The 27,810-nt window shown below is 39.0% G+C and overlaps 1 protein-coding gene across 3 annotated transcripts in view; it reads left to right on the top strand.

Annotated features, from left to right (window-relative positions):
• FARS2 (phenylalanyl-tRNA synthetase 2, mitochondrial) overlaps window positions 1-27,810 on the top strand; it is a 243,254-nt gene that overhangs the window by 12,224 nt on the left and 203,220 nt on the right. Inside the window, exon 3 of one of the 3 annotated variants that reach the window (XM_090136983.1) lies at window positions 26,940-27,003. The exons of the other annotated variants lie outside the window; for them this stretch is intronic. The gene's annotated coding sequence lies outside the window, so the exon portion shown is untranslated. The remainder of the gene's footprint in view (window positions 1-26,939; window positions 27,004-27,810) is intronic. 3 annotated transcript variants of the gene reach the window in all.

Genomic DNA, 27,810 nt, shown 5'->3' with positions numbered 1-27,810 from the left:
TGTCAGAGTAAGTGGGATTTACTTCTCTGTACAAATCATAGGACCCCTTTACACGTTTCAGAGATAATGGGCCTTTGACAGTGAACCAACAGTAGTGTTTTAAAGCAGAGCAAAGGCTCTCAAGTGTTTTTCAAGAGCAATATTAATGCCTGGGTGAACTTACAGGGAGAATTTTTTTACTCATATCTTAATCTATAATGGGTTTCAGCTGAATCAGTGCTAACAGCACCCTGCTGTTTGGGTGTTGCTGAGCGATGGGTGCAGAGCAAGCCATGATGGTGTGGGGCAGGGGCAGCCTGGAGGTGGGACAGGTGCCTCAATCAGGCCAAGAGATATTCTGGACCCTACACAGGAAGATTGTAAAGCTGGGGGCAGTTGTCTGGTTGTTGCTTGGGGTTGCTGAGCATTGGTCAATGAGAGTGGGACCTCATGTTGCTGATGGGCATCATGTTGGTGTTGTGTGGTGGCTATTTAATGGCAGCTAATGGCAACTAATTGCATTGCAGCTATGTGTGTGTGTTGTTATTGTATTTCTGCTTTTATTTTTCTGTTTTGGTAATCAATATCTCAACACAAATTCTATTTTGTTTCCAATTCTTTCCTCCATAACACTTGGGGGTGTGAGCTAATGGCTGTGTGATGCTGAGCTGCTGCTGGGTTATTCCACAGGAGTGGAGCATGGCCATCTGGGACTATTGAGCAGCTGCAGCAAAGGATATCTGAGGTCTGGTAATAAAGGCTGTACTTGCACCATCCTCTTCTCATTTTTTTTTTTCATGTTGGGTCTCTAACATGGAGTAGGAGGTGCTAAGAGCAGACCTTTACAGTTATACCTCCAAAGCCTTTTGAATCAGGATGCGATGAATTTGATCAAAGGCAATGGCTTGTCCATTCAGAAATGGTTGATGTCTTAAGGCAGGAAAGATGTGGACAACTAGTTGGCATTGCATATACAAGTTTGATTGAAATTGTCTGAAAGCGATTTTTCATTTAAGATTGTCGTCCCCATATTGAAGCAATATGAGATTTCAGTCACTGGTCTTCCTGTCAGAAGCCAACTGCTTCAGTTCTCACTTAACCGTTGATTCTTGAATAGAGAAAAATATTTTTTATTTGATTTCCTATGTAGTGTTCAATTATCTGAAGTTGTCTAGCAGTTGTGGCATTGCATTTGACATCCAATTAAAAATGGGCAATTATTTGATTCATTCACTTTCTTTGACTTTGGATGTCTCAATTTTAGGAAGCCTTTTAAATTCAGTGCTGTTTCAAGTACATTGGATTGACACTTCCCATGTTCAGATTCTACAATATATTGCAGCAATGAACAATATGCTACATAAATGCCTTCATAATGAAGGTAAACCTGTCTGTGAAAGAAATCCTTGAATCCTTTGGAACTATTCATGAAGCAATAGTAGCCAATTTGCCTTCAAAACTGGGAGTATCCTCTACAGCAGCTTTGTGAAAAAAGATTATTTAATTATGTATAACGTAGTCAGCTGTCAAATAATTCACTCGGAATTCAGATCCAAGAGAAGATACCAAATCTGCAGACTCTTGGAGTCCTCTTCACTATCACACTGTTGGAGTCCTTTTGATAAAGAAGGAAGAGGACAGAGTAGCAGCTAGCTGTCTGGAACTGGTCCACAGAATGTTGAATTAAATGGGCATTTTTTTCATTGGCTTTGATCATCCTTGGATTGAACCTGTATGCATATGATCTAATTAGCAGCAAGCGTGGGAAATGCTGGTGTGTTGGCTTTTTAGTGCCTTACCAACTGCAATGGTAATTGTATAAACAAACACATTTGTGTATCTATGATAAAGATATCGTAGGTATTGGTTTTCCTACTGGTGGCTGGACCTTTATTTAAAAGCAAGGTGTTGTACGGCTGTAGATTGAATTTGCCAGAGTAAAATGGATACTGTTATGAGTCTGAATGAGTTACAACTTAAGAATTTATGAAGCTAGCAGGCTTCTGAAGTATTTGTTAAGTAGGAAAAGTAGGCATAAATGTCAAGAATTTTTGGTGACAAATGTTTATATTAATATTATGTTTATTATACAATAATTTATATTTACATAATGGATCATATTGACAGTATTCCCAGTATTGCTTTGTGTTTGTTTAAATTTTATAAAGTGGCACGGCTTAATGTTGGGAGGTACCTTCACATTCTACATGAGTTTCCAGGTCAGCCAGGGGGAAACCACTTGCATTAAGCCAGGTTTGCATCAGATTTGTAGGCTAAGGCATTGCTCTGTCTTAGTTCACAGTGGCCAAATGTCTCATCTAAGCATTTTAAACATTGTTTTCCTTTATCATGGACAAGATTTCTATCATAACTCTGTGTTACTTTACACAGTTACATAGTTCTGTGTTACCTTACTAGGTGAGCTGTCCCTATGCTTTAAGTGCTATGCAGCACTTCATGAAGTTAAGATACTGTGCAGTGTGAGAAAGGGTGGTAGGAACTGACTGTGTGTATTTACACTGAACACAGAGGTTCCGTGTGGGTCTGTTCTATGTTTGCTTTGCAAATATTGGCAGATAGTATTGTGAGGCTGAATGATTTACAGTCTTAAGAGTTTCTGAAAGCTCAGGCTTCTTAAGCATTAATAGTGTAAGTAGCAAGAGTGGGTATAAATAGCAAAGTAGGGAGTGGAATGTTAGCTTGTATTCTTTCTCAGTTTAGCAGCTGTGTAACTGACCTTGACTCCATTGCTAGCATTTGGATATATTTCCTATAGTTTGCATCCAGTCCTCAGCCCAAGAAATAAGGATTCTCGTATGTTTCAGTTGCATACATGCCAGTGAAAACTACCCCAAAAATGAGGTCTGTGTCAGTCAGAAGATACTAAAAGGAGCCTAATTTTTTTTTCAGGGGAGCATTTAAGAACTACTGAAGCAACATTAAATAGTATACCAAGAAGATGCTGAAATTTGATACAATATATATGTTTATATGGGTTTTATACTGCTTTACCAGAGAGAAGATTTTCCATACTGACAGCAACATAGCACAAAGCATACGCTATTTTTGAGGCAGATGTTACTTTTAAATAAGCACAACAAATGCTCAGGCCACTCTGATGAGTGTATGTACATAATCTACAATGATTTTGGGCTGCATGTATTACAAAAATGTCTGCTTATGCTTTGGGAGTGATCCAGACCCGGCAGAAGGAATGGAGCAGGTGTTCTGAGAGGTCTTTTTTTGTCCCTAGTTGCTGATAGCTGAGCTTACATTGCTAATTCTGCATTTCTGTTTGAGAAGGGATCCAGAAAAGCCTTTTTCTGTCATATATATCTAAAAAAGGTTTTTAATCTTGCATATTATGTGTCTTGTAACAGGACAGGTAAACAATCAGGATATTCTTGTATGCACACACCTAAGCAAACAAACAAACAAGAAAACAACCCCAAGCCTGCTGTTTGGTAAGAGCTGCAAGATTTTTGAGGATGTAATTGGAGTATGGTTATCTGCTGACTAGAGTTTAGGATTTGACTTCTTGTGTTTTGAATATATTAGTTTTTTACTATCTGGCAATGATGTAGTCTACTGTTTCCATATAGTCTAATGTTTCAAACACTTCTCATCATTGCTCTTGAACCTCCCAGTCCTTTCAAAAGTGAGGATCTTTGGAAAATGGGGGCTGACATACCTCTCTATCCAGGATCACCTACAGAAAAACATGCAGTCTGTGCGCTGTGCAACCACTCTGTGTGTGTCTGGATTGACTCTACAGAGTCTCTAGTAGTCCTTTTTGTCTCAGCTGAAATGCAGTGGTAGTTTGTTTCAGATTTCTGGGTGTTAATCAATCTGCTCATACTTAAGTGTGTTGCTGTGCAGTGAAAACAGTAGGTATACTTGATGAACTATCTTCAAAGGAGTGAATAGATTATATATAAGTGTAATCTGCTCCCAGGGTAGTAGATTGTCTGTAAGTTATTTAGCAATGAACTTCACCAGAGAGAAAAATTTGTCACTTTTCAGAACCAGAGTGGTACATTCACTTAAGCTGTTACTTTGTTTTGCAGTCACTTTTTGCAGACACAGTTGAGTTTAAAGTTATTCTTGCAAATTTTAGTTCTTAAATGTAGATTTGGAAAGGAAGTGAGGGCTGCAAGATGGTATTTGAACATCTGCTGTTAGTCCTTCTTTTTCCACTTACATTGGTCAGATTTCTCAGGGGGTGTCCAGATCCCAAAAAGACAGGAAGTTACATGAGCTAGTTGAGAGAAAAAGGCTTAATAGAGGAGATAGTCCCTATTAATGCCTCAGCTGAAGCAGAGCTAATGGGATGAATTTGTCCCTTATCAGTGAATCTGCAAGTGAGCTTTGCTTCCAGACACAAAGGAAATAGTTTTGTTGGTTTTGCTGTTTGCCTAAGAAAAGCTTACTCTAAGGTACTGAGGATGAATTGTATTCCATTGGCTTCCAAATCTTACTAAGCGAAAAAGAAAATAGCACTGTCTGAAATGCTTTAAAAGAACAGAGAATAGGCACTTTATGGAAAAGTCTGGAAGACAGCACATGCATTTCTATTTCTGAAGAACAATGTATGCCTGCAGGGGAGGGCTTGATGCAAAAGACTTTTTTTTTTTCTGGTCTAGAAGACCATTAGCACATGTTGAGATTTCAAAGAACTACATATGTAAGCGTTAGATTGTTGCAGAGGGAAGGCTGCTTAAACAATCAACTTCACAGTGATGCATCCACTTCTTCAGAAGCTGAAAGCATGTTGCCATAATATAGAGAAGGACGCAGTAGGTTGTCATAAATATATCAAACTTCTTCCTCAAATGAACATCTCCATTAATGATGTAGGATCTTAAATGAATTATTTTTTTAATGGAAGCTGTTCTCGCTTTGTGGTGTGATGTTTGGAAGTAGAAAACCCAAAATTAAGAACCTATTTTGCAAGCAGAAGACCAAGAAATGAATTAGTCTTATTTATTCACTTATATATTTATTTTAAAGTTCTGGCTATTTGGTTCACTATGGAAATCAGTGTATTCTTCCAGCATAAACATACATTTTCTTTCTCAGCGCTGTGGATAAGCAGCTCTTGAGGAGTGGGGGGAATTCTGACATCTTCACCATACAGAGTTGCAAAGTCCATCAGTATCTTGTGTTATTAACTAGACAGAAACAAAAGACAGGGCACTTGTTTATCACACACTTCAAATCAGGCATAGACAATGAAGATGATAAAACCTGGTTTCTAAGGCCTGAGAAATGAATGTGTAAATTTGATATTTTTTTGTGTGACTTAAGATATTTGTGTAGCTTTAATTATTCCCCAAGTTTTGCAAGTAAAATCAGACTTCTCTGCCTATTCACCCATTTGGAAAATGTGTTAACTGTAAGGTTTTTTTTATGTTATCAAGCAAACTTATCATAGAATCACGAGGTTGGAAATGATCTGCAAGATCATCTAGTCCAACTGTCCTCCCATTACCATTAGCCCTGCAGATCTGGAAAGGATCCATTTAAAGCTCCATTTTTCTGATCTTCTACTTGTTCTGAGAAAGCTGTTCCTTTGTGGTACCCATCACCAGTGGGAGGAAGCCATAGTAATTAATAAATAATTAGCAACAGTAGCTGATTATCCATTTTGAGGACCATATGCATTCATTTTTTTTCCCCACTTCAGAGGAAGTTGCTGTGATTCCAAAAAGCAATGGAGAAATGTAGCTCTCAGCATTTTCAGTATTCTTTTTCTGTTGCTTTGGTTAAAGTAGCAGCAATATCCCAATGTGTGCTTGGACAGTTTATATGCTGTGGACTTGCTGATGCCAAATTGATTGTGTGAACAATCGAGGAAATATCTCCCATGTAATTTGAAGTGATTTGACAAAGAATAATGTATTTTCCAGTCATTGTTCCCAATGTGGATGTGTACAGAAACACACACATAGACATGAGCATATGCTGTTGCAACTGAACAGGCTGCCTTTTGGTGACATGCTTTGAGTATGCATGATCAAGCCAGAGTTTGGACTTAAGTGACCTTGTTCTGTTACTGGATGTATTCAAAATTTGATTTAAAAAAAAGTAAGCTAGTAATTTAAAACTGAATGACTTTCCACTGCTTGAAATATGAGGTCTTGTATTAAAAAAAAAAAAAAAGAAAGAAACTAGGAGGTAATATTACTACTTGTCTGCTTAAGATGGTGATCTGTCAAGCATATATAAGATAATATATTTACCTTATGAAACTATGTCTTATTTTTATTTCACTCTTAAAATGCACTACTATGTACTGTGCATGATTTGCAGCTGTCAAACCATACCTGTTTAGAGCATCACTTATGATATTTAATAATGATCTTATCACTGGCTGCGAATACAAAATTTGCAGAAAACCATGGTGGAATTTCCTAGTAATGATTGCTAATAGGCTTTTCTTCTGACGGAGTGACCAGCATGTTTTGATGTTTATAAACTGTGATTTGCATTTGGAACTGGGCTCTCTAGCTTATGTACTCACAGGGAACCAGAGCATTTAACAGTGAGGTATGAACCACAGCATTAACAAGAAAGCTGTTCATGATAATTCTTGAGGGAAGAAGATAATGTTCTCTGTTGATTCTAGACTACATAGAATCCTGGATATGAATAAACTGTACTTGAGGATTTGCACCAGCACTGATGACTGCTATGTGGTGCAATTGACCTTCTGGTTTTCTCTTCATTATTATCATTTCTTCTTATGTAAAGTAGTAAATAATTATAATTTTTAAAGGGTGATTCTAAATATTCAGGAATAAAGACTGGGCTGACCATTGCAAATGACAGTTCTCTGTCATTTCTTGGTAGCAACAGGGTGTCTTGCAAATGACATAAAAACTTGAAAACCTCCTGTTCTCAGTTTCTCTAGATGTTGTGGAAACAGGTATTCTTAGGTTGGGAAATGAATATTTCTTGTTCCATTGCTCTCTTTTTGATTTTTTTTTTGAAGAAAAAGGATATTTTCTTAATGAAAAACTGGGTGCTCCAAGGTAGGATTGGGTCAACAGAGGAATGAAGAACCATTACTACATAAGGAGCATCTGGTTTGCTCATTTATTTGCTTTGCTTGTGGAGGCTTCCTCATTTTCCAAGCTGGCCAGAAAGTCTAGCAGAAATACTTAAAAGTAAAAAATAAAAAAATAAAAAATAAAAAGAAAGAAAAAAAGAAAAAGAAAAAAGAAATCACTCTAGCACACTGTGATATGCCTAAGTAATTAAAATAGATTCAAATGCTTAGGGTGGATGCACAAAACAGTGTAAAATGATGATTCAACTGACAAAGCTCTTTACTGCTATAGGAGGATGTTAGAATGGAAATATAACCAGTGCCAACATCAGGAAAGAATTAATGCATTTAATTTGTTCTTCTGGGGTGGCTAAAATCATCCCATTTCAGATGTGCACTCTCTTAGGAGGAAGTCTTTTAAATCGTTTGAATACTGTACTTTTAAAGCCACTTTCCACACAGTGCCTATAATTGAGAGAAGAAATAAACTGAAATCAGCTTAGTGAAAGAATTCATGATAAAACTGGGTTTCTATGCTTTCCATGCCATTCTCCAACTGTATAAGTTGCCTAATTCTATAACGCCTATTTCTAATTACTGGCCCTCTGGGCTATGCTTTTAATTTGGAATGGATTGTTTTGCTGTTTATGTTTCTGTAAATGATGGTTTCCAGAAGTATCAATGCTATGGTAGGGTTAGTTAGTTGGTTCTTTGTTTTCAAGGAGGCTGGTGCCAACCGTTATTGAATCTGGTAGCCTGGACAAAAAGGAAAAACTCAGTTTTTTGCATTGTAATAAACAGCTATTGAGTAATTCTGTGTACATTCAGGAAAAACCTGTTGACCTGTTAACAAAGCAGTAATAATTTATGGCCACAATACAGTGTGAAATTTGTTTCCACTGAGGCAAACAGAAATGTTACTTCCTTGAAATATTTTTTTGAGCCCAAATTCTAAAATTCTAACTAGCCAGCTCTATTTAATCTAATGTGAAATAGAATACTGAAACTTTGCTGTGATTTTTTTTTTTTTTTTTCCTTTTCCTGAGCAGTTTTTTAGTATAGTGAAATCTTTTTGAAAACAAAAGTTTAGGGATATTTCTGCTTGGGAAATTACAATGCCTTCTTAAATAAGTAGCATTATGCACACTAGAGGCAGGATGCTCTGCTCTGAGATGAAGCCTGTCTCAACAAGCTCACTGTACACAATATTAAATGGTCTCAGTGAGCTGTAAGTACAGATCAGTGTTACCATTTATAAATGTAATTCTTTCCTTTTCACAATGTGAACTGTTAAATGCTTCGTAAAATAAAAATGTGTTGTGTCTTTGATTTTTGGTTAGGATTCATACTCAAAGATATGGGTAGAAGCCTTCAGCAGCAGAGCCCTATCCAAAGCCTTTTAGAAATAAATGGTTTGGCTCTGGATACTGACTACTTCTGTCTTTTCTTTCTTGTTTCTAGTGTGGTCAAGATCTGCCTCCCACAGCAGCGTACCTTACTCGTATGCTGCACTGAAACACAAATGACTAGAAGTAAGATAGAGTCAGCTAAAAAAAGTGAAGAGGTGTTTTGCTATGAATGTATTGGGTGATTAACGTTATAATAACTTTAAGTCTCCTCCTGATGCTCTTTTATAGTAGGCATTAAGAATTTAGGATGCCTGTTTGGCATACAAATTTTTAGTGGTGCAGGCTTTGTTCCATATGTTTTGAAAAAATATTTAACAAAGAAAAGCAACAAACTTCTGTTTCCATTGGTCTAGAAAGGGGATGCCTTGAAAATAATGCTACAGTTAAAAATCTGTGACCTGACCTCAGGAGTGCATAGGCTTTCGTGGAAGTCTTTCTCATTTGGATTCAGGGTTTAAGAAGAATTCTGGATTTAAAGGGAATTCTGTGTTCGACATTGTGCCTGGCAATTCTCTCTCTTAACCCACAGTGGTTCAAAAATTATTTTTGTTGAATCCTTTCTCTTCATACATGCATGCAAGTGTGTTTCAAGTTTAATTCGGTCACATTTTTCATAGAATCACAGAATGAATTGGGTTGGAAGGGATCTCAAAGCCCCCCCAGCTCCAACTCTGTGCCATGGGCAGGGCTGCCCCTCACCAGCTCAGGCTGCTCTGGCTCTACCCAAACTGGCCTTGAGTCTCCAGGGATGGGGCAGCACAGCTTCTCTGGGCAGCTGTGCCACTGCCTCACTGCATAAAGGATTTCCTCCTAGAAGGTAATGAACATCTCTCCTCGCTTAGCTTAAAACCATTCCCCGTTATCATATCACTGTCTGCCCATCTAAAAAGTAGGTCTCACTCCTGTTTGTAAGCTCCGCTTTTATTTCTTTTGTTATATGAAATGCTAAAGTTATCACCAAATATTTGTGTACAAGTCTTAGTGTAAAGGAAACTGTACAAATATGATAACTTTATGCATTCACAACCATCTTTGAAACAAACGTGGACAATTTTGTGATTGAATTGCTTTTATTGATGTGATAGAATTGATGGTGTCAAAACAAAGGTGGTGGATTTTTTTTAGCTGCATTTGTCATATGCAAAAAAGTACATGGTTCTGAAACAGAAGATCAGTCCTGGAGCATTTGAATTTCTGTTACAAGCTCTTACACCATTGCTGGAATAAAAAACAAAGTCGGACAGCTGGTAAAGGTTAGTGCTAATAAAGAGCCATTTTACTTTCAAACACATGAAACAAACAGCTATGCTTTAGTTCTCATCTTTTTTTCTTTTTGTAGTGATACTTTGGGAGACCCAAGTAGTGCCCGTTGCATTTTCTGTTGGCTCTGATGTCCTTTCTCAATTCAAATTTAGTATCAGCTAAAGAATTTTACCTGTAACTATTCAGTGTGGCCAGCAGAGGAGATAAACTGAGCTTCTACCAGTGCTCTATGCTTCTCTATGAATGGAGGTATTTTCAACTTCTCCTATCTCAAGAGGAATACAAACTTTTCAAACTTTTAACTCTCCTCCTCTCCTGTTCAGAGCTATCCTTACCAGTTCATTTAGTTGGCCAGCAACATCTTTTCAAAGGCAATTTGAAGGCAGCAGTGATTATAGAGCTTTTGTTTATTTAGAAGGAAGTTGTTGGAGCTGTCTGTTGTCATGAATTCTTAAAGCTTCTGACTTGCCACTTGCTTCCAAGGGTTACCTTACAGAATTATTGTGTTCAGGGCAAGTAGCTATAAGTCTCTAATACAAAAAATGAATATTTTAAACAAACAGGTCTGCTGAAAGCATGAGAGTAGTGCTGAGGGAATTGTATTCTTTTATATTTTTTTCTAGTGAGGGTTACTTATCAGGGTGAGCAGATGGGCACTACTCATTTTTGGCATTCATTGATAAGTCTGCTACCTTTCCAGGTGGCTCAACAAAAAAATAAGACTATGGCACTGCTCCCATTTTATTTTTATTCCTCTCAGACTAGTTAGTCACCTATCTCTGCTCTCCTCATTTAGAGCCATCTGCTGGAGTTTTTTTGCTTCTGTTTTTTTTCTCCATTCTAAAATCACCAAGGAATCTCGCATTAAGAGCTGATAGGAAGTCTTTGCATGTTTTGAATTTGGATCAATTATATCTTTCAGTTTCTTCAGTCAGCTTGTGACTTGAGTTGTCACCAGCCAATCATAGAGTGGTTTAGGTTGGAGAGGACTTTAAAAACCACACAGTTCCAACCCCCTGCTGTGGGCAGGGCTGCCACCCATTAGATCAGGCTCCTCAGGGCCCAAACCAACCTGGTCCTGAAGATCTGCTGGGATGATCTTCACCCACTTTGAGCAGCCTGTTTCCTTACTGTCTTCTGAGTAAAGAATTTCTTCTTAGCATCTAACCTAAATTTCTCCTCTTTTAATTTAATCCTTTTTTTGGCTCACGTCCAGGTTTTCAACCACCAGAACACCCAAATCCTTCTTGGCAGAGCTTCTCTCAAGGAGTTCTCCCAGTCTGTATGTGTATCAGGGATTATCAACACTCTGCACTTAGCCTTTTCTGAGCCCACTTCCAGTTGTGTTATTCATCCCATGCTTCTTGTGATAGCAGTCAGATCGTAGTTTTATAGTTGCACCACAGTTTCCATCCCTTCCTGCTTATTTCCCATGTTGCATGCATTGGGGTAGAATCACTTCAGCTAGGCTATCAGCCTCATTGCCTTCCTAAATTCCTCTGAACAAATATGAGGTTTCCCCTTGCTGTTTCCCAAAGTGAGAGCATTTGTTGGTCCTTCTCTGTCACTTAGAAGTACGTCCCCTGTCCTTATGGCCGTAATGCATGGAACATCAAATTATTCTTCTCTTTGTGGACTTTCCCACCTTTTTTCATAATTAATGTAGTAGTTTTCTTATTTTCTCTGAAATACTAAAAGAATAGGAATGAGTGAGAAACCACTTCAGGCGCGTTTGTTCTCATGGTCATCTGTGTTGAAGATGACCTTGAAAATCACCAACTCCAGCCAACCTTACCTACCAAGTTCCAACAATAAGCCTTGTGCCACATGCACACATCTTTTATTTCTCTGTGGATGGGGACTTCACCATTTTCTGAACAGCCTATTCTAATGTTTGATCACCTTCTCTGTGCAGAAGTTCTTAATATTCATCTAAACCTCTACTGTTGAGGCTGTTTGCTCATGTCCTATCACGTCACCTGAGAAGAGAGTCTGAAACTCTCATTACTGCAACCTCCTTTCTGGAAGTTGTGAGAGCTGTAAGGTCTCCCTTTGTCCTCCTTTTCTCCAAACCAAACCCCACTTCTTTCAGCTGTACTTTGTAAGTCTTGTTTTCTTGTTTATTCACTAGCTTTATTGCACTTCTCTGTACACTCAGTGTCTTCCTTGCAGTGAGGGGCCCTAAAGTGAGTATTCAAGTTGTAGTCCCAGTGGTGCAGCGAATACCACCTATCTGTTCAAGGAAACGTATGAAGACCTCATTGTTCTCACTGTGTTTACTGGATTATTTTATTATCCACCCATAGACCTATTTTTGCCTTGCTGTTTTAATAAATAGCCATTGTCAGTCATACAGAAAGAATCAAGGTAAATGATAGACTTTAGGAGGCTATGACTGAAGTTTTGCAGGTTTTCTTTTTGTTTGTTTAGTTGGTGTGAGGTTTTATATTTTATTTTTCAGAATGGTAGTATGGTATCCTAGGATAATTGATACCGATTGTTGTAATCAATTCAGTCAGCAGTGGCTTGAGATCACTGAGATCTGATTTAAACCATGGTATTTTAGCTATTGGGTAATAAGAGTGAAATTCATAATTATTTACATATATTTATATATTTTTTTATAGAGTCCTTATGTGTTCTTACAATTTTCTTGCAGATGAGTTTGCCTCTGGTGAATGATGTGTTTTATCCATGGCTTTGAACACTTAGTAACTGATTTTTCACTCTTTTTGAGTTTGCATTTTGGCAAGTTTTAAACTTCATCATTCATGATGGAGAACCACATTGACACATTTGAATTTAGTTTGACCTCAATGATTTTTGTCCCCTCCAAATATTAGTAGAAAAATAGATTTTGGTGTTTTCAGGAGAGATTTCTATACAAAAAGGAGTCAGCTTAAATATCTCAACCTTAATGCTGATGTTCTGGGTGAGCGAATAATACACCTGTGTCAGGCAGAACTGCTTGAGTGAAAACCTATATATTTTTTTCATCAATGGAGTCCAAATTTTTATTTTTTAATTTTTACTAATTTAAGACTCTCATCTCAAGTCCTGTGTATGATAGTGAAGGTAGCTTTCCACTAACCTCGGAAACAAGGGAGCAGTCTAGTTATAATATGAATAAATAACATGTAGATTTTTATGCAAAAAAATCTTTTTTTTTTTTTTTTTCCCATAAAAAAAGCTCTGGATGAGTTTTACAGTTGAAGACCATGCATGTTCCTCATCCTACTGCAGTTCTCTCAGTTCATTTTCTATTCTAACTTGAACCTGTGAAGAAACCTGCCTGGCATTTAGGCCATTTTTTGAAAGAAGGATAGACCTTGTAGACCCTAAAGCAATGATCAATAACAGGTACATCCCTTCCATTTTAACTCACAGCGTAAGTGGTCCGTTATCTAAGGTAAGGCCTATCTAATGAATTATTTCTTTGAATCAAAGCTGATGTGTAACCAATAGTACTGAAGTGTTCCTACAGTCATTTATTTAATAACATAGAAATAACGGAGTTTTAAGAGAGTAGTAAAACAATATGGTCAAAGAGTAGGTATTCACCAGAGTGCTTTGAGTCAGCATTTTAAACAATTTTTTTTGATTTGGTGAAAGTTTCTCCTTTGCCTCAATTGAGGCAAATTTGAAAGAGAATATCTGTCAGTTCTAAATTTCCCTTGCTGCTGTTACACATCTTTATTTATGTTTAAAGTGTTCCTCTTTACTGCCAGTCTTCTACTCAGTGCCTTTATAAGCAGTTGGGCTCAGTCCTCCTGTCAGTTAAACAAGTGCTGCTACATGGAGCATCTGACCCATAGGTCAGTGTTCTGTCTTTCACTCATAAAGGACTGAGATACTGAAATTATGATCTACAGAAGAGGTGCTGCGTGGTAGAGAGGGAATGGCATGCTGATGTCAGAGATCTTTGAATTAAATTTATGGGTTTTTTCCAGAAGGAGAGATGAAAATAATAATTTAAAAAGTTCGGAGTGACTGTGTAAGAAAGGCCATCTAGAGAGCTGGTAAATAGAAGACAATGTGCATGAACCATCCATTCTTAGCTCCTTAAAATGTGTTTTTCTCCGTCTTGTTTTTGTTTTTAATGTCACATAGCAACCAACCATTACAGATGTGAAAGTGAGATGGGACATTATATTGTCTGGATTGACAGTGTGAGTAGGACAGTCAGAGGAATTTCATCTATTCTGTCTAGTAACTTACAGCCAGGGCAGGGAACATCTTTCAGAGGGACACTCAGACTTTAGGTTAATGGTAATTATATCATGTGCTCCCAGATAATTTCAGAGAAAAAGATTGGATAGTGGAGTTAATCCATTAGAGAAGAGTGTAAATGAGTAGTGCTGCTTAATCAAATATACAGAATAAAGTAGTTGAGTTCAAAGGGACCATTTAGATCATCTAGTCCAACTGCCTGACCATTTCAGGGCTAGCCAAAAGTTAAACAGTGCTAATAGGGACATTATTGAAATGCCTCTTGTATATAATTTGTGTGTGTACATGTGTGTATAGATATGTATTTACATATAGATATGTATTTACACACGTGTGCAAATAGTATTGACATGATTGTACTCTGCAGCAAAATAAATTATCTCCTAAGAAGTATCTATCTCAAACCAGTATGTGTTGATAAATTATGGGATTATTCTTGACCTTGCTCCCTACCCCAGCTTTGCATGAGCTGCTATTTTTTCCTCCCCAGGTATGTCAGTTTGCACAGTTTGTGTGCTGAACTTTTCACATACTTTCTCCTTTCCTCACAGATATCGAAAGTGATCAATGTACTCCCATATATCCAAATCAAGATTACAAACTTTATATGCTTCATTTGCAAGAAATTCAAACAATTTAGATATGCTTCCTATTGTCAGAGCTTGGTCTTCAGTTCATGTGTGGTAATGCTATTTAAATTGCACACAGGTTGTTTTAAACCATGGTTTATTTTCCATGTATCCGAAGCAAAGTCTTAATGTTGGTGGTTGCAGTTGCCAGCCACCTTTGTTGTTGATGTTTGTTAAACATTCAAGGCCCTGTTTGAAGAAAGTGTTGCAGTCTTACAAACCTACAAATGTTTGGAAATAATAAAATATCTCCAAGTGAATTATTTTGAACATTTTGTTTGTTTTTCGATGCTTGAAAAATAAGTAATTCATGTTTCTAAGTTTCTTTCGTAAGGAATGTATGCTTACAAAATGAAAATAAAATTAAAGCTCATTTTCTGCTTTCATCCTCACATTCCAAAAGCTGGAGCTTTAAGCAGAATGCCATGGGTTATGAGATGCTTGATAAAAATTTGATGATGAAATGACATGAATGCATGGAGACCTCTGCTTTACTTTTTTTTTTAAATTTATTTTTCAAACTGGGAGGAGAGTGAATTTTGCTGTGTATCTGTCTCAAAATCAGAGGACGAGCTTACTTTAAGATGCCTGACTTATAACTTTATTTTAAGATAAGAGAAAGTACTTTCAGTGGGAAAAAAAGTATTTTTCTTCCTTTTTTCCCTTCAAATAAAAAAACAAGCACTAAGTCAGTACCCCTCCCTAAGTAGAAACAAATCAACAACTAAAAGGTATCCGACTTTCTCTTTTTAATCTCTACAGTTATTCAGTTTCCTTCCAATGTTTCAGTGGTTTTAGTGGTTGTTGTCTCTTTGAAAACTCTACAAACTTTTTGAAGTAGTTAGCACAAGTTACACGTGTGCACAGCTACATCAACCTGTGAATTGTGATGGAAGACACCCCTATTGAAGTCTGTGATATGTAGGTAGAGGCTTCTGAGATTTTCAATTAACTTGAAGGATTAAAGCATTGCAGCTATTGTTCCTACATTGTGTGAGGTGAAGAAATGGTGACCTGCTCATTAGATAGGGGCAGTATTTAAACTGGAAAAGTCATTCTGTTTCCTTAATACTTCTGCAGTGAAATTGCTAGTTGCTTGTGGATTCTTAATAGGCTCCTTAATAAAGAGAAGAATAATTATTAAACAGGAGCTGCATGTAGGCTATTGCAGTAGAGATTAAGTATAATGACACTGGAAAATAGATGTACCAAAATAATACATCCTCTAGTTGGGCATGCATGTGGTATGCATTACAGGTTTATCTGAGACCAAAAGAATGGGAGGATACCATTGGATTGCAGGGCAAGAATAATCTTGTGTTTTCATTCTGGTATTTCATTTTCTAACATTTTTCTTTGCTGACTTTAGTACATTGTGTGAAAGGGAGAAGCTTCTCCAGAGAGTGATTTAGATCCAGTTCCACACTGGGAAAAGTAATCTATTTAGAATCATAGAATCACCAAGTTTGGAGAAGATCTCCAAGATCATCCAGTCCAACCATCCACCTATCTACCCCTATTTCCACACTAAACCATGTCCCACAGTACAACATCTAAACATTTCTTCAACACCTCCAAGGAAAGTGACTCCACCACCTCCCTGGACAGCCCCTTCCAGCACCTAACCATTTTTTTGCAGAAGAAATTGCATCCAACCTGAATCTCCTCCACTGTAACATGAGGCCGTTCCCTCTAGTCCTGCTGGTGGTTATGTTGGAGAAGAGGCCAATCCCTATGTTGCTACAGCTTCCTTTCAGGTATTTTATAGAGCCATGAGGTCTCCCCTGGGCCTCCTCTTCTCCAGAAGAAACAATTCCAGTTCCCTCAGCTGCTCGCCATAAGACTTGTGTTCCAGACCCCTCACAGCTTCACTGTCTTTCTCTGTACACAGTCCAGAGCCTCAATGTCTTTCTTGTAGTGAGGGGCCCAAAACCAAACAGCACTTAAGATGTGGCCTCACCATTACTGAGTACAGGATGATCACTTCTTTGCTCCTGCTGGCAACGCGATTTCTAATACAAGTCAGGATGCTACTGGCCTTTTTGGCCACCTGGGCAAACTGCTGGCTCATGTTCAGCCAAATGTTGATCAACATCCCAGGTCTATTTCTTCCACACAGTCTTCCAGCCCCTATGTCCCAAGCCTGTAGCATTGCCTGGGGTTGTTGTGACCAAATCACAGGACCCAGCACTTGGTTTTGCTCAACTTCATCCCCTTGGCCTCAGTCCAGCTATCCATATCCCTCTGTGGGTCATTTCTACCCCTAGACGGGTAGAAGCTTCCTCCCAGCTTTGTGTTACAGAAGGAAAACCAACTTAACAGTATAGAAGGAGAACTTCTCTTTTTCAGGATGCTGTCTATTCTGCTGAAGCTAATAGAAGGAAGTGTTTAGTTTAAAGCATTATGCAACCATTGGGAAGTGTGAATGCTTTTCGGGGATGTTGACAGGTCAAAACGGCAACTTGCAGATGGGGAACTAGAAACTAGGGAAAAGATTAGAGGAGTAGGAAAAGACACTCAAAGACATTCACTATAAATAAAGCAAAAGTCTGAATTGTTGTGGCCAGAGAATGTAGCATGTTTACAGAGAGCAGTAGGAGGGGAGTGAGATCATGTGTATGAGCTTGTATGTGTATCATGGCTGTATATGAGTGTCTTTCCTTGAAAGAGAAGATGTATATGTAGCATACCCCAGTTGGATTAAAAGGTTGAATAGAAGCAATGAAACATAAGGACATTGAAGAACTCTAAATGCAGTTTTTGGAAAGTGGAGAAAAAGAATACAATAAACAGTTAAATGGGGAGTTAAAAAAAATGTGTAATAAACATATAGGGCAGATAGAATAGGTTAAAAATGAGGTAAAGCAGGAGGTATTTCTCCCAGAATTCTTGCAGCATATAAAATAAGTGAAGATTTTTCCTCTCCTTTTCAAATAAGGTCTCCATCCCTTCCTATTCACACCTCAGTGCACTGGCTGCTAACACCCTCTAGATGGTGTTGGGGGATACAGGCATGTTGAGTTTCTCTCAACTCTTGAGTTGCACTGATATGTTTTTTTCATAATGTTATTTTTGACAAAGTGTTGGCATAATTGTAGGTGGTGTTTGAGCCAGTGTAGAATTAAACAGATGAGGGAATCAAATACAGTCATGAAGAAAGTGGTCTGTTACTCTTTATTTAAAACATTATATATCATAGGATGTTATTTGATAAGGAGTTGTGAGCACATAACAGAATATTTCCATGGTACACATCTCTGGAGGGGGATTACATAGGTTTTTTGACACTGTTTTTTTTTTTGGATTACATGCCCGTGTTTCTCAGAAGCTCCACAGTTCCCTTTTCTTAGCACAGCTCTAAGTAACTACATCTTCTCTTTGGTAGAGTGAAACAGACTCTTTTTTAAGGAGTAATGTAATCATATAATTTCTTTCTATAACATGCAAGTAGTTGCACCTGCTCTGTTTTTTGAACCAACAAAATAACTAATCACCCATTTCTGCCAGTAAGTAGTTGGGAGGGAAGTGCCATTGCAAGAATGTTTTTGACTTGCCATACATAAGGATGGAAATCAGCAATTTGTCTATTCTCTGTTTGTCTTTGTAAACAAAAATCTTAAAGTATTTTTTTTAAATACTGAAGGGACAGCCTTTGAGTAGTAGTATTTTAAAATTATACAAAACATGCTGCTTTGCCTCTTTAATCGTTACTGTATAGTAGGGACATGCTGCTTTGTGTTCTGTATAGTATACTAAATAAGCTGTAATTGTGCAGGTGTAACATTAACCACAGTATTCTACAGGAAATGATGTCAACAAAAAGACTGTACCCCGATTACTGCATCACTATCCATGTTTTCATAGGACTTGCAGACGTGGGATCAGGAAAGCCAAGGCGCAGGCAGAACTGAACTTGGCCAGGGACGTGAAAAACAATAAGAAAACCTTCTACAGGTACATTGGCCAGAAGAGACAGGCCAAAACGGGCGTACCTACTTTGGTAAATTTAAAAGGAGAAATGGCTTCAACAGATGAAGAGAAAGCTGAGGTGCTGAATGAGTTCTTCACCTCGGTCTTCACTGGTGGCCAGGATTCTAGTCTTTTTCACGTCCCTAAGTCTTGCACCCCCATACCTCTATGTGGGGACAAAGGAGGTAAATCCCTCCCCACTGTAAGGGTTGAGCAAGTCCGAGAGTGCCTCCTTAGACTGAATGAGTATAAGTCTATGGGGCCAGATGGCGTGCATCCCAGGGTCCTGAAGGAGCTGGCTGAGGTGGTTGCTGAGCCGCTCTCCATCATATTTGAGAAGTCGTGGCTGTCAGGTGAGGTCCCGGACGATTGGAGGAAGGGTCACGTCACTCCCATTTACAAGAAGGGGAGCAGGGAGGACCCGGGTAACTACAGGCCGGTGAGTCTCACCTCCGTGCCTGGGAAGATTATGGAACAGATCCTCCTGGACAATATGCTTGATCACATAAAGAACGAGCACGTGATCCTAGATAGCCAGCATGGCTTCACCAGGGGAAGGTCATGCTTAACTAATCTTGTGGCCTTCTATGATGGAGTGACGGCATTGGTGGACGAAGGGAAGGCAACTGATGTCATTTACCTGGACCTGAGCAAGGCCTTTGACATGGTCCCCCATCACATCCTCATCTCCAAACTGGAGGGAAGTGGATTTGACGGGTGGACAACTAGATGGATAAGCAATTGGTTGAAAGGCCGCAGACAGAGGGTGGTGGTCAATGGCTCTGTGTCCAGGTGGAGACCGGTAACGAGCGGTGTCCCTCAAGGGTCTGTCTTGGGACCGGTGCTCTTTAACATCTTTATTAATGACATCGATGAGGGAATGGAGTGCACCCTCAGCAAGTTTGCTGATGACACCAAGCTGAGTGGTGCAGTCGATACGGTGGAGGGAATGGAGGCCATTCAGAGGGACCTTGACAGGCTGGAAAGCTGGGCTCGGGTGAACCTAATGAGGTTCAATAAGGCAAAGTGCAAGGTTTTGCACTTGGGCCGGAAGAACCCCAGGCACCTGTACAGGCTGGGGGGAGTTGTCCTTGAGAGCAGCTCGGCAGAGAAAGACCTAGGGGTCCTGATAGATGAGAAACTTAACATGAGCCAGCAGTGCGCTCTGGCAGCCCGGAAAGCAAATGGGATCCTGGGCTCCATCAGGAGAGGGGTGGTCAGCAGGGATAGGGAGGTGATTGTCCCTCTCTACTCTGCTCTTGTGAGGCCCCATCTGGAGTACTGTGTTCAGGTGTGGAGCCCTCAGTACAAAAAAGACATGGAGATTTTGGAAAGGGTCCAGAGGAGGGCCACGAAGATGATCAGGGGGCTGGAGCACCTCCCCTATGAGGACAGGCTGAGGGAGTTGGGTTTGTTCAGCCTGGAGAAGAGAAGGTTGCGGGGCGACCTCATTGCAGCCTTTCAATATCTGAAGGGAACTTACTCCCAGGAGGGGAGTAAACTCTTCATAAGGGCTGATAATAGCAGGACACGGGGAAATGGTTTTAAGTTAAAAGAGGGAAGATTTAGGTTGGATGTTAGGGGGAAGTTTTTTACTAGGAGGGTGGTTAGGTCCTGGAACAGGCTGCCCAGGGATGTTGTGGATGCCCCGTCCTTGGAGGTGTTCAAGACCAGGTTGGACGAGGCTCTGGGCAACCTGATCTAGTAAAGGTGTATGTTTGGTGGCCCTGCTAGGCAGGGGGGTTGGAACTACATGATCCTTGAGGTCCCCTCCAACCCAGGTCATTCTGTGATTCTGTGTGACAGTGACTACTTTGTAAGATGGTACGTTGGCTGTCACTGAGGCAGACAGTGAATCTTGAGTAGAAAGCAACATCCTCCGTTTATGAAGCAGCATGCTGTAAGACAAAGCATGCAACACTGACATCTCTAGGGCCACAGAGCTGAACAATCAGATGCTTAACAGTTACATAATTTATGACAGCTTCTTCCATGTGATCTGAATTAATTGGTGGCATTAGGTGGGAATGATGCAATGGTAGTTCCTGTTTGCTTTTACTCCCATGCCACAAGGATTGCAGAGGACCAGAAGCACTACATTCTCATTAAGTTTAGCTGAAGACAGCGTATTTCAAGAAGATCTTTATATTATAGTTTTCTTTTCTTGATGTAACCTGCTTTTTGTTTTTGTGAAGCCACTTAGTTTAGACACCACTGTACAATTAATTGAGTTTAGCTTAACTATATTGTTGGTCCTTGGAAGCAGAGCAACTGTTTCTGACGAATTCCTTGTGATACTAAGCAGAACATTATTAGGAATATCAGTAATCATATAGAAAAAATTCAATTTACCTAACTGGTGACGAGACTCTCCTGGCTATGGAACGCCCCTTTCTCTGGAAGTAACCTTCACCCAGGAGATATTCTCCCTGGGCAGGCTAGCCTTTAAATGAGCCCTGGGGGAGATAGACCTGGGTCCTCTCCTGGTCAGATGAGAAGCACAGGTGAGTTGCTTGCACTTGTGCTTCCTGGACTAGCCAAGCCTTTCATCATGTGCTCAGTCATCAGTTCACATCAAGTCATAACAGTTCCCCTACATATATGTTGATCAAATTTTCACCTTTGAAGTTGGAAGCAGGATAGATTAGTACTGAATATAAATAAATCAGTATGCTGAAAGCAACGTAATATATCTTGTATTTATTCTTCTCCCTTCCACTTCATTAGCTGGAAGCAGCCCAGGTTAATTGAGAGTTGGAACTCTATTCCAGACTTTCACCTTTAGAAAGAAATCAGTTTTCCTCAGAGCATCACGAGGTGATAGTTAGGGAAGACGCTTATAAAGGTCTTCCTTTGATGCTGATGAGAAATCATTCATGTGAGCTAGCAGCTTGCTGCCCATCAGTATGAAACTTAACTTTCTTTCTGGTCTTGGAAGAGGATGCAAACCAAGACACCAGTCAAGCTGAATTGATTTAAGTCATTTTTAAAACAGATTCTTTAAAGGAGTACGCAATCTTGTGCACTTTCAGTATTATTTTCTTGAAAATACCTGACTCTCACTGTTTTGCAAAACCTGAAAGAAGCTGTTTTAAATTGCTGTAGTCTCTTATGTTGAAGCTAGCATCAGTATTGCTCAACATAGAATCACAGAATGGTTTGGGTTGGAAAGGACCTCTAAGATCACTTAGTTCCAACTCCCCTGCTACAGGCGTGGGCACCTCCTTATGCACTTTCAAGTGATCACAGAACCAAACACAAATTTAATCAGTTTCTTTAATATTTACACATCTTTATTTTTTAAAATAATGATTGACAAACTTGTTATTTATCAGCTACTGCTTAATGTCGATTTAGGGCATATACATTTGTGTTTAGATGGAAATGTGAGATTGTTTAAAGATACAGAAACCTAATGCCATATACGCTTTCCTGCAAAGTGTATTATGTGCTTTAAAACTAATAAAGTAGACTAAGCAAAGGCAGTATCTTTAGTGAATAAAGCAGATTGTTTCTGGGTATTATGGCCTTCTAGTCCATGTAGTTAATGAACTATTAGTAGTTCCACCCTGAGAAGGAAAAGTACATGTGTTTTTGTCTGACAAGTCCTTTATGACTTTCTTCTGATGCTGTGCATGGAATATAGTGGCATATGATTTTTGAAGTGGCAAAAAAGACCAATTTTTTTTAAGAGTTCTTGTGACCTATGTTTTATTATGATAATAACTATTCCCTGATGTATGCAGATGCTTGTTCTATTGTGCTGGTAGTAGTAGTGCTAGTATCCCTGAGCTTCGTCCTTTTGCTGATGGATTTTAAGAATTTAGTGCACAGAATACTAATTTTGCTAAATTAGAAGAAAAAATATGAAGAAACTTGCAGTGTCTCTGCTGTTTTCACTTTTGTCTCTTTGGTTGTGTGCTGCTTGTGATGAGGACTGTGTGTGTATGTACAGAGCTTAGAATGGCAAGCTTCAATGCAAATGTCTTCCTTTCCTGTTAATCATTTGCTCTAAGTGAAGTAAGGAACATAAAATTCTTAATGTGTCTCAGATAATTTTCATTCTATTTTGGCCAAATACACTGTAAAGACTTCTAACATGGGAAGGTTAAGGTCTGAAATAAATTACCCTTTCCCTGTATTCACAAGCTCCTGATGCAGCTATTTAGCACAGGGCTGAGTGCTCTTGGCCTTTCCTGAATCATCGGCTATCTCCTCTCTTAGGGTCTCATCCTCCCACTTTCTTTGGGCTTATTCCAGCAAAAAGGCCGAGGGACTGTCTCTTCTCTTTGCATCAAAAGAGAACAAAGAGTACCTCAGATTTCACACTGATTCAGATGTGTGCTGTGGATCTCCTTCCTGGGGTGTGTTGCATGCAGTAAAACCCCAAGATGATCTGACCATCAGGAGGAGTCAGTAATGACCGAAGCAAGGGGTTGCTGTGACTGTTACAACATGACTGCCTACAGTGCTGTTTTACTGCTGTATTCTGGTGATGAATTGGGCCTAAGACACATAAGAACAAATGAAGAATAATGGAATAAAGTATACATATATTACTCTATAAGTCTCGCTCAGAGTGTGCAGGGTCTGAAAGGTTAATATATGTAATACTTAAGTGCTGGCAGCTCATATACTGAAGTGGATTCAGAGAGATACCTGCAGATTTAATTACCTCACTAACTGACAAAATCCGATTTGGTGAAATTAACGAACAAGGAAAATTAAGGTACAGGGAGAACCAAAATTCGTGGTATTTGGGTTTTGCTGTGGGAGCTCTTTAATCTTTAAATCATTTTTACTAGCAGTATGTAATACCACTTGCTAAGACAGTATGCATATTGTATGCTTGTGTTTAAGGAATTTGATTTATCTGGATGCCTATATCTGTGTTTCCCAGCCTTGTTTTGCAGTGGTGGTGGCCATAGTGGCTTGCAGCCCTATGCAAAGCTGTTGCACATGTGCAGGTAGAAATTTTGCGTTACCTTGGAGGTGATGGTTGTGTTTTCAAGTGGCTTGCCATGAAAATATTTTTTATAATTATGTATTCTTAACATTGCAGCTTCAGTGTTAAATTTTTAAAATTTATTTATTTACTTTGCAGCATTGTTATTTCATTCTTTTACTCAGAATTTAAAGAAGTGATTGGACAGTTGTTAGCTGCCGGAGAGGAGAAGAGGATTCTGCAGTTATTAAGCTTTCCACTTCTGTCTGAAATCACCTCCTCTGCTCAAACCTGTGAAGACTGTGATTTCTGAATTGGAGATTTTTGTCAAAGTTAATTTTGTTGGTCATCTTTGTTCAGAGATCAGTTCCAAATGACTCTCTGTGTATTTATATATATATATTTATGTATTTATACAGGAATATACGTTCCGGCATTCATTAGGGGTGCTTTGAGAAGAATGAACACTCATTTTGAGAATAAGGACTTGCTTTGGGGTGATTCTTAGGAATTTTTCTGAAGGTGGCTTACCACAGGAAGGACCTGTGTTTGTTTTGATTCCTCTGTGATCAGAAGCCTTTTGGCTCTGCTGAGTATTTTCATTAAACCATTAATAGATATGCCTTAAAACTTCATGTCTTATACACGCATTCAATACTGATGGTAACTGCTATGGCCAAATCTGACATGCTTATTAAACAAACAGATGCCATTCAGATGGTAAAAGCCTAGTTCTGAACTAGAAGACTGTTATAAAAGTACTTGAAAAGGGAAATGAACATTTTTATTGTAGTAGTTATTCAGCTTTTACTGTAAATTGTTATTATTCTGCAGTACAACTGCTGCTTCATCATCTGTCAGTAGATCTTTCTAGGGCCAAATCTTTTCAACTTCAGTAGTGCTGCTGAAGTCAGTATGGCCGTGCTGCTCAGTTCCTGTACACAAATAATGGAGGAAGTGAGAGAGGAGGAAGTCTGATCCCTTTCCCTTCTTGTTGCCCATATTCTTGTACTGAAATTTACATTGTGGGATTGACAACAGAAGAATTTTCATCAAACTAAGATGAGTTAGGCAATTTTTACAGGAATACACCAGGCAGCGCTCTCGAATGAAGACTCTACATCACATAAGGCAAAAAAGAAACTATCTTATCTCTTTGCATCATTAGGTCATTTCCATGGTGACAAATTTTGTTTGGGAGCATCCATTGCTTATGTTGCAAAGGAAACAAAGAGTACTTTGAGCTAATTCAAAAGGCGAAGTGGTTTAGAAGATTGTCATGTTCTATTTTCCTTTTTTTTTAACATACTGAAATCAAGTATTTTTCCTTTTACATTGCTATAGTCGTGGATTGGTGGTCAGAGAAGAAAACAACTTTTCCCATTTTCTGCAAACCCAATTTTAGCCTCTTCAAGCATGGACAATGATTTTGCAAATTGCTATCTTCATAATGTGCAGAGAAAATTAAGGGTTTCACTTATTCTTAAAACAGAGAAAAAATCTATTTTAAATTAAAATTAGTGTCCCCCTTTACTAATGCAATGAAGCTCTCACTTTGCAGCCACACTGCACAGTTTAAACTGTCATGCAACATGACATTTGAGCATGTGAATGACTGTTAATTTTCCCTGGGCTATGCTCATACGTTTAGCTCCATAAAAGAGTCAGAGAGGCGTGGTGGTGCAGTCAGCACTTGAATAGCTTCATGTTCAAGCTTATGCTCAAATTCCAGTGGAATCGTGCAGGAAAGTCTAGTCAAAGGTCCTAAACTGTGTGAGATAACTCTGGAGCAGAACTGAAGCTCTCTGCGGTTTCAGTATGCCTGTAAATTGTACTGCTGAAGCTTCATTTTTCTCAATTACAAAATAACTTTATTTTACCCTACACTGGTATTCTCTGTGAGCTCAGAGAAGGGTCTTGTGCAGTGAAATGCTGAGCAGAGTTGAACTGGTTTACGATTTTAATGGAGAATGGAAAATCAAGCAGAGTCTCAACTGATCCAAGAAAGACTTGGCAAAGGAAGAAAGGAACTCTGGGTTAACAAATGGAAATTCAAGGGGAGTTGAGACCCAACTGACCTGTGAACAAACGCACCAGCATTATGTGTGTGGAGCAATGCAGTCTAGTATTTTTAGTGCAAATAGGGCAAATATTCCCTATCTGTCTCTATGCTTTTTTTTTTTTGCTTTTTTTTTTCTTTTTTTTATTGCAGCATCTATCAAAGTAAGCTGTTTGAGATTTAAGCCAACAGAATAATGGTGGTTATGTCATAAGGTATAAAAGTTTTAACATTGCTTGCTGTTTGCATTAGTGAGACTGGCGTTACTTGTGAGTTACAAGTGGAAATCTTAAGATCATGTCAGTAAGATCTTTATGCTATATACTCACTGTTATGTTTGATATACAGTACACCAAAGATGTTTTACAGAAAAGAAGTTTATTTACTAACTGTTTATAGAGCTTTGCATTTTTACTGGAGATGGCTTTTGTTTCCCTCACCTGTAAATCTAGACTCTTTAGCTATTCTTTTGCTGTATATAGTCGAGAAAGGAAGATATTTTAGTGCGCATTCAAAGCCTCTAGTAATTACTTGTAGTAAAATACAGTACCTCAACAAAGTGTTGTTAAGATTTAGTACCTTAAAAGTATAGGAAATAAAAACATACGCTTTGGGTGCCACTGCATAAGAAGGACATAAAGCTATTAGTGTCCAAAGGAGGGCTGCAGAGATGGGGAAGGGTCTGAGGGTGCGGTGTGTGAGGAGAGGCTGAGGTCCCTGGGTTTGCTATGGCTCCTCACAGGGAGTGGACGGCAGTGCTGAGCTCTGCTCTCCGGGGTCAGCAGCAGGGCCTGAGGGAATGGCATGGAGCTGTGTCAGGGGAGAGGCAGCTGGGGGTGAGGGGAAGGGTCTGCACCAGAGTGGGCATGGAACGGGCTGCCCAGGGCGGTGGGCACGGCCTCCAGATGCTGCAGCTCAAGGAGCGTTGGTTCACTGCTCTCAGACACGAGGTTTGAGTTTGGGTGGGCCTTTGTGGAGCCAGGGTTGGACTTGAGGATCTTTGTGGGTCCCTTCCGACTTGGGATATTCTACAATTCTATGATTCTACTTTTTCCCATATGAAAAATATGTAACTTTTTGTAGGTTCATGAGATACATTTTTAAAACAGGTTCATGATTTACAAGGTATTGTTGCCTGTCCTGTTCCAAAAGTCAGAATTGTTCTCAAAGAGAAAAGCCTTAATTTTTGTGTAAAAACATGAAAACTGGGAATGGCTATTTGGTCAGTAATATGATTCATTTATTTATGCCTGTAAGGGATGAAGTTCATTTGAAGTAACTTAAACATTTAAGAGGATTTGGAAGTATGGCGGGTTTAATTAGTTTCCAAGAATCGTAGTCTACGTGATCTGTAAGGATGTCCCAGAAGGATTACCTGATTCTTGCTCACTGTCTCCTTTTAAAGGTCTTGAAGTCTCATTCCTGTGGGTAAGCGCTTTGCTTGGAGGCAGACACGGACGTACGGCCTGGTGAGACTGCACCTCAGTGCTAAAGAACTGCCATTAGTTCAGGAAGAGTAGGAGGAAACACAGATGTGATTTTCCTTTATTACTTTAGGTGGACAGCCTTATCTGACTGTCAGATATTTGGAGACAGTACATTTCTAATTTGCTAAGTAGCAAAGGTTACTAAACCCCACCTTTTTTGTGATGACACTGTCTACCTGTATGACACAATACATCACAGAAACAATATATTCTTTTAGTTTGCCTTGACCATTGGACTGGATGATCTTTTTCAGCCTTGGTGATTCTCTGATCCTTTCCAGTCTTACTGCTAAGTCATTAAATTAGTAGCTTTGCTCATAATGTAGTAGATTCTGTGGTTATATAGAAGGGCATTGTGAAAATTCTTCACTGGAAACAGTCTATGGTGTATAATGCAGTAAGAAGAATTCCAATTTTTGAATTGTGTTTTTAGTTTTTTCAGTTATCTTGTTTAAAGTTGGCCTTCAGATGAATTTGAATATCTTGGAAATACATAAAAACATTAAAAACACCAACACAGGCTGTGTGTCTGACTTCTTGCATGACTTTTCCGTGGTTATGAGCATTTTGCTACAAGAAGCAGCTGTTAACTCGTGACAAACTTTAGAATATGAAAATGTGTACATACATATATGCATATTTGCAAAGTAGCACAGGATAGAGAAAATTTTATCTCCTCTGCTTTTGCCAGTGTTCACCTGCATTAATTTTCTTTAACCATGAAATAAAGCAGTAGTGACAGTAAAACATTTCTTCTGTATCAGAGGAGTGTGCATGCCAGCTGTTGCT

Source organism: Phasianus colchicus, chromosome 3, assembly GCF_987193195.1.
Source record: "Phasianus colchicus chromosome 3, bPhaCol1.hap1.1, whole genome shotgun sequence".
Classification (NCBI taxonomy): Eukaryota; Metazoa; Chordata; class Aves; order Galliformes; family Phasianidae; genus Phasianus; species Phasianus colchicus.
Note: the sequence above shows the minus strand (reverse complement) of the source record. Positions and strands in the feature narration are given on the sequence as shown.